The sequence below is a fragment of the Oratosquilla oratoria genome, chromosome 19 (genome assembly GCF_046742065.1).
Source record: "Oratosquilla oratoria isolate Oo_2021 chromosome 19, ASM4674206v1, whole genome shotgun sequence".
In the NCBI taxonomy this organism is placed as follows: Eukaryota; Metazoa; Arthropoda; class Malacostraca; order Stomatopoda; family Squillidae; genus Oratosquilla; species Oratosquilla oratoria.
The window spans coordinates 45,847,223-45,853,083 of record NC_134795.1 but is presented as its reverse complement, the minus strand read 5'-3'; positions in this window follow the sequence as shown (position 1 = coordinate 45,853,083).

The window sequence follows — 5,861 nt, the reverse complement described above, 5'->3', positions numbered from 1 at the left end:
TTGGCGACAGGTAGACTTGTAGATATTATTTCTACTCGCAGGGTCTAAAAGGAAAATGAGCAAACTTGTAGATATAGTAATGAACAGACCAAACAAACATATATATGCTCACACGTACGCACATTCACACACACTCACTCACACACACACACACACACACACACACACACACACACACACACACACACACACACACCACACACACACACACACACACACACACACACACACACACACACACACACACACACACACACACACACACACACACACACACACACACACACACACAAAGATAAAAAAGTCCCCAAATCATCCAGTAATCTAAAAAAATAAATGAATAAATAAAATGAAATAGAAAAAAAATCGAGGAAGACAAATTCTTTCTTTACATCATTTACCCTATAAACTTCAACACAAAAAATTACTGCTAAAAAGAAAAAAAAAAAAGGACATTACACCATGTCCATCCATCATGTCCTTCCACCACTTCCATCTCAATTCTTCGAGCTGTATTCCATTCCACCTCATCTTCGTGAAACTGATTCCCTCCACACCTAGATGACATTTCCTAGATCCTTGATTCTAGATAACCTCTACACCTCTAAAGTTTTCAGAGGAAACCAAAAGCACGTGCAGATGCTCTAGACCAGCGTTTCCTAACCTTTTTCGACCATAGCACCCCCTGCTGTCTTGTCTAAGCAGTACAGCACCCTTATCTTCTTATTAAAAGTATAAAAGAAAGTGAAGTGTACTGCTTGACGATTTATCTTCGTGATTCCTTAGACAGGAAACAAATTGACAATATTGTTTGTAGAAGAAATAAGAACACCATAGAAAAACAAAATAGCATAGAAAAAGTAAGATATGCACAATGGGTAATCAATTATATATATATATCAATGTGATTTTTGTGTGCATCACTTCCTAGCACCCTCTATAATTGATTTCTGCACACCAAGTTGGGAAACACTGGTCTAGACTCTAGACAAATCTAAGTCATTTATTCTCCTAAACGCATTGAGGCAATTCTCCTAATCTAAGACAAATTCTAAGCTTATATGGATGAGGTCCCTTGTGAATTGTATAAATGGACTCATGATTGATCAATATTGGTACGAAAATGACTTATAACTGCTGATATGGAATTCAAAGAAGAGCTATCTATCAGGTATTCATGACCCAGAAAGTCCTCTAAAGCCTCGTTTCCACGGAACTAGTTTAGTGACCTCTAGTGCCAGTGACTTCCAAACTACCCCTCCACTTGCCCAATGCTAACTGAAACTTCTTAAACTTGCTTCAAAATTATCCTATGGTCAAGGCTTAGTTGTCTTTAGGGAAATTAACTTGCAGCTAAGACTAACGGCCACTAAACTGTCCCGTCTCGCCGAGGCATATGATGAATCAAATTGACAGGAGAGGGGACAAATGTCCAAGAAGAGAATCATTATACGGGGATTATTCGTCGAACAGGTTTCCAAGTGTCTACAGTGTGTAATGGAGTATCCGTGGGGACTTCTGCAGGCAGATTTTCCTGAAGATCTCTCCTTGCAGACGAAAACGTTGAATAAAGGAATCATTTTGGCAATCTGGTTTATGCCCACCTTCCAAATGGCAGAGTACTGGTAAGAAAGCTTGAGAATACCCTTAAGAAGATTAACAACCTCCTTAATGCTGTCGACTTTCATAACGTATGCACACACACACACACACACACACACACACGCAAACACACACACACACACACTCTCCGGACAGGAGCAGGTGCAGGAGCGGGCTATGTGTAGATGTGTTGGAGTGTTTAAGATGATCCTTCTCTTTTTTAGAGGAAGGCTCCTACTGGGGAGGAGCACGTTAGCTGGGCTGCCAGGACGATATGGGTGTGGCCTGAATCCTTGGTGGTGTTGGCCCGGAGGCGATCCAGGGCTGTAGGAGGGTCGCCGAGAAGGTCTCGTAGAGGGAGGAAGTGGTCCTTCAGCGTGGGGCAGAAGAAGAGGCAGTGCTGGAAGGACACCGGTTCGGTTTTGCAGGTGCAGGTAGGTTGTAGGAATTTGGTCCACCAGTGGTTGACCCGGATCCTGGAAATAGCAGAAGATATGTGAGGAGGTAGTGAGCAAGAGGCCGAGGCCTTGGTCATAGGGCGAGTAGTGGGCCATCCCCGGGAGGCTGCGGTGGCGGCGTAGTCCGACTCCCAGATGTCCCAGGAAGCTTGTTCTATCCTGCGGAAAGCGTCGCAGGCCGTGAGCTGAAACACGACCCGGTTTTCCTCTGGCAGTAGAGCGCCTCGTTTGGCGGCGCTATCCGCCATTTCATTTCCGTGTAGTCCCACGTGGGATGGGACCCACTGGAAACGGAGGCGGACGCCTAGATTTGTGGCCTCAGTCGAGAGGCGTAGTATGTCGTCGAGGAGTTCGGGCCTCGACTCGTAGTATGCTCCCTGCAGGATAGTCAGGCTGGTTCGGGACGTCCAGAGAGAATGGTGACTCGTGGTGGAGGTTGGGGGTAGGTTGATGACCTTGACCACTGCTTCTCGGATGGCGACGAGCTCGGCCGTTTGGATGGTGGTGGGGGGAAGCTTCACCGAGAAGGATTCGGTTTTGTCGGGCTGCAGGAAGACTCCCGCTCCAGTGCGGCCGTCCCTCACGGGACGGAGCCATCTGTGTAGACGAGGAAGTCTTCCGCATATTTTCTCGCCAGTAACTCTCGGGTCGCATTACACAGCAGGTGGGGGCTGTCGTCGCGGTTTAGTCCGGGGATGCCAGGTGTGACGTCGGGAGGGTCCAGGTCCAGGGAGGAACAGGGTCGGAATTGATGCTGGGATACAAGCCTTCGGTCGTCTGGTCGAAGTCCGGCTGCAAGACAGATGTCCTTTATTGAGCTGGGGCAGGCCTTGCATAAGAGCTGTAGGTCTGGTTTTCGACCCAGCCTTCTGTCAGTTCCGCATCCGTAGAGTTTGGGACCCTCGCGGAGCCAAAAATGGTATCTGCAGGCGTCCCGCTTGAGGACGATGTCGGAGAGGAAGGATCCCAGCTTCACTGTATACTTGCTCCTGCGGGACTGATGTCGGTTAGAACGAGCGCTAGGCGGAGTGCTTGGCACTCTGGCACTCGATCCGGGTCATGTTGCATAGGGTCTCTGGTGGTAGGTCGTGGAGGGCAGGGGCGCCAAAGAGGAGCCGAGAGCGCACAAGACTCTGGACTATGGGAATAAGGGTGGCACGGTGCTTACTCCAGGACTCCGTGTCGGATAGCCCGAACCAGGTTGAGTGCTCGTTCTAGCGTTTCGGGAGACCTGTTGGATGTGCTTGGTCCACCGTCCGTCTCTCTGGAAAATGACTCCCAGGTATCGAGCTGAGGCAGTGGGCTTCACAGGTGAGCCACAGACTGTGATGTGGTTCCAGTTGGGATACTCTCCACTATTGTAGCCAACTTGATGTACAGGCATGTACACCGTTTTGGTCGAGGAGAGTGAGAATCCCAGGCTCGTGAGTTATGCCACCACCAGCTCTATTTGACTTTAGAATACCCGAAGTTCCGCTTTGTGTTGTGCAGAGTCCCGCTTGGGACGCCTGTGCCTGGACTTGCGGCATAGTGCTACATCGTCGCCATAGGCATGTGACGACCGTTGTCGCTGCGCACGCCTTTTCCGACATCCGCCAGCAGTAGTGTGAAGAGTAGGGGGGGCCACGACAGAGCCTTGGGGGACTCCCATGTCGACGCGGGCCTGTTGGCTGAGGGTTCCCTTCCATCTCACCGAGATGGAGCAATTGGAGAGGAAACGATCGGGTGAAAGCGTAGATAGCTGGGGAGACTCCCAAGGATTTTAGTTTGTGAAGGAGCTTGGCGTGGCCAGACCGTGTCGAATGCTTTGGCGATGTCCAGGTAGCAGGTGTGCAAGATCCTCCTCTGTCGCTGGGCCCTTCGGATATGTTCAGACAGCCTCACGATGTGGTCCGTGACGCTTCGTCTCTTCCTAAAGCCTGCCGGTAGTGTTGGTTGGGCTCTGCTTGAGTCCGCGAAGGGCGTCCGGCGGGTGAGTACCATCCTCTCGTAGATTTTCCCTACGTGGGAGGGGAGCGAGACAGGGCGGTGGTTGGCTATCTTGTTCCGGGGTTTACCACTCTTGGGGATAGGAATCACTATGGCGTGTTTCCATGCCTCGGTACAGTTCTCTCCTTCCAACACTTGTTGAAGATGGAAAGGAGGGTCTCTTGTAGTAGAGGGGGGAGGTGGCGCAGGAGTGGGTAGGTGATTTTGTCAGCACCAGGAGACTTCTTCGTGGATCGAAATGCTCGTAGTGCGCAGCGGAGTTCACGGGGGGTGAGAGGAGTGTCCTCCCCTTGTAGGGGGGGGGAGAGGTCCATACTAGTCTCTTGCTCCTGACGGAAGTGACGTTGGGCCTCTGGGAGGATGGAAGTAGAGCTCGCTACGGAGAAGTGGCGAAGGAGGCCCTCTGTTTTTTCCACGGGCGTGCGGAAGGATAATTCCATCAGGGGTGTTGAGGTCGGAGTCGGGGGGGTTGTACCGGCACTTCAGAATCTTCAGTTTCCTCCAGGCTGCAGAGAGGTCGGTGTCATCGTCCTTTTTGGTGTTCCAGTAGGCGAGCTTGGCCTGGGCAATGGTTTTCTTGCACTGGGCTTTTGTAGACTTCATGTCTGCAAAGGCGTCTGCGGAGCCCACCTTCAGGAACTTGTGGTAGGCTTGCCGCTTGCTGCGGACTGCTCCCTTGCAGCTGTCCGTCCACCAGGGGTGGCCACGTCTACCTGTACTCGTGCTGCTCAGCGGAAATGGCATGCCGGGCTGCCGCGAGCACCGCGTGGGTGAACTGATCGTTGAGGTCCTCCACCGTCCAGTTGAGGTTCGCAGTGCCTGTCGACCAGGTAGGCCTGGAACTTGGTCCAGTCCGCCTCTGCAAGGTTGAAGTGCTCCCTCTTCGGTGGTAGATGAAGTACGGGAGCAAGGTGTATGGTGACACGGATGGGAAGGTGATCGGAGGACATCGGGTCATCAAGGGGGAGCCAGTCTGTAGCGCCTGCAAGGTTTGAGGAGACAAAGGATAAGTCGATTGCAGACTTTCTGTGTCCCTCGATCTCAGGAATCCTGGTATGACCCCCGTCGTTGAGGAGGACTACGTCGGCTGTATCTAGCTGAGCTGCGATGGTCTGGGAGGAGTGGTCGTAGTCATCCTCCCAAAGGGCGTCGCGGCGATTAAAATCTCCCACCACGATCCAGTCGTCGGGAAGGTCCGCCAGCCATCCAAACATTCGGGTTGTTTCTGGGTTGTAGTAATTTAGCATGTTCACCATCCGATCTCCATCCACAGTGATGGAAGTGACAGTGCCGTATCCTTCCTCGAGGGGAGGGCCAGGTAGAGACCCGGAGCGAGCAGCCAGCCCCAGGGAGATATATGTGGCGACACGTACCTCACCTGAGTCGTCTGTACAGTAGAAGGGGAGGTAGTGGAAGCCCGGCAGGTGCGGGAAGTTGCTTTGGCCTCTTCCGGAGGGATTGAAGTGCAATGACTTCGTAAGAGTTGGTCACGATGTGTTGTACCAGTAGGTCCCAGGCGGTGTTAATTGCCCGGCAGTTCCACTGCATAATTCTAATTCTGTCCATGGTTGGGCTATGTCCAGAATTGTTTGGAGAATCACGAAGATCCCATCCAGGAGTTGGGCTATATGAGGGTTTGTACCCACTAGGCTGCTTTGCAGTGCTTCTACGGTTTTTCTCAAGCCACCGATTGGAGCAATGTATAGATGGCTCTGTAGAGGGAGAATGAGGGGTGGGAGGTGCTTCCTCTACGATGTCCATACGGTCCGGCACGCTGTTGGTTTCCTCTGGAGGAGCGAGCTTCGCCGTGGG